General features: G+C 52.2%; 1 protein-coding gene across 1 annotated transcript in view; it reads left to right on the top strand.

Annotated features, from left to right (window-relative positions):
* Positions 1–765: 765 nt before the first annotated feature.
* SYNGR2 (synaptogyrin 2) overlaps positions 766–1,758 on the top strand; it is a 6,567-nt gene continuing 5,574 nt past the window's right edge. The window contains exon 1 of the mRNA XM_023510968.1: positions 766–841. The gene's annotated coding sequence lies outside the window, so the exon portion shown is untranslated. The remainder of the gene's footprint in view (positions 842–1,758) is intronic.

The raw sequence follows: 1,758 nt of genomic DNA, 5'->3' as shown, positions 1-1,758 counted from the left end.
AGGCGCCGAGCCCACCACCTGTGTTTTAACTCTAACCCACAAAATTCCCCATCGTGGGCTCAGTTGCCAAAAAGGTTCACCTTAGGTGTATGTGGCTGGCGCCTTAGCCGCTTGAGCCACAGGCGCCGAGCCAACAACCTGAAACTCTTGGGCCTAAGCAATTCTCTTGCCTCAGCCTCCCAAGTAGCTGGGACTACAGAGCCTGCCACAACGCCTGGCTGTTTTGTTGTTGTTGCAGTTTTTAGCTGGACCAGACCGGGTTTCAACCCGCCAGCCTCGGTGTATGTGGCAGGCGCCCTACCCACTGAACTATGGGCGCCGCCCGCCCGTGTGTTCATTCTTGAATCCCGGAGACCAAGGACCTACTGAAAACAGGGAGATGGTCTGGGACAGACTGAAAAGGTCAAGCCCTTCCGTCATGCCTGCTCCCCTCTCCCTTGGAGAGGCATCCATCCCCAGCTGGCCCAGTCCTCTGGCTAAACTCACACTTCAGCCTGGCAGACTGCACCCCACCTCGCGCATATGTCCTCATTAACCCTTCTTTAGTACTAGCAAAGGTCGTCTGGAATTCCTTACTGCCCAGGTCAGCCTGTGGCCGGGAGAACACAATCCCAGCACACACACAGAATCCACCCCCACCTTCGCGGTACCAGACGCTCCGCATCTGTTTTGGAGCCGGGGTGGGGAGGGGCAGTTACAACTGGACGAAGCTCCTCCTCCTGCCTGTTACCCCGAGGACTTAGTTTCTGTTTGTACACCATCTTGGAACCCGGAACCCTGAAGCCACACTGCCCTTCTCAGCCTTGGGATCCAGCCCGGCAAGACTTAGCCCTAGGGCCAGGCAGGTTTTTTCTTTTTTTTAAATTGAGACAGAGTCTCGGCTCGGCTCCTGTGGCTCAAGTGGCTAAGGCGCCAGCCACCTACACCTAAGGTGGCGGGCTTGAATCCAGCCCAGGCCGCTAAAGAAAGAAAAGAAAAGTGGGGTAGAGGGATGGAGACTGAAGGTGAGAGGACACACAGTAGCAGACAGGTAGGGTGAACAGGTGTAGGGACCTAACACAGAACATAAGAGTTGTGGGTAATAAAATTGTACTGTGTAGAGTTGGAATTCATGGTAAATGAGTACATTTTAGCTTCTCTTGCCGCAAAAAGGGTAACCATGTGAGATAATGTTGGTGTTGGTGCGAGGATATTCTGAACACAGAAAGAAGGGGGCTCTGTGTGGGCCCCTGTTCTCGCCTCTCAGATGCTCACCACCATCCATCCAGGTATGGAGATGATACAGGGTTCTCCCACTCAGGCCTGGGCAGGGACCCCTCATTCTCTAAGCCCAGTGAGCTCAGAAATCAGATCCTCCTTTCCAGAGGCCAGCCAGCTCACAAACAAGCCGCCCTTTCCAGGCCATACCCTCTGGTCTCTAGCAAGGTCTTGAACAAAGCAGCCTGAAACGTTTTAGGTGGTTCCACCTTGAGTAGGAAGCACACACCCTAATGCCTTCCCTGAGACAAAAACCGCAAAGTCCTGATACAGGGATTGCATTCATTCATTTGTTAATACACCTGTTAACTTTGAAAAGGTGTTTTTCCATCTGCTAAGTCTACATATCCCTAGACAAAGTCTCCCATGTAGGAGACTCCTGACTTGGGTCTTCCCCTTTGCCAGAGCTCTGGTGCTTTTTATTCCCGTATTCCCTTCTGCCTAATAAAATCCTGTTACCACTGATCTGTGGTCCGTAGGTTCATTCCTTTTTTTTTTTTT

This window comes from Otolemur garnettii, unplaced genomic scaffold (assembly GCF_000181295.1).
Source record: "Otolemur garnettii isolate 467f Iridium unplaced genomic scaffold, OtoGar3 scaffold00018, whole genome shotgun sequence".
Taxonomy (NCBI): domain Eukaryota; kingdom Metazoa; phylum Chordata; class Mammalia; order Primates; family Galagidae; genus Otolemur; species Otolemur garnettii.
The sequence above is the reverse complement of the archived record's forward strand: the minus strand, read 5'-3'. Positions and strand labels throughout refer to the sequence as shown.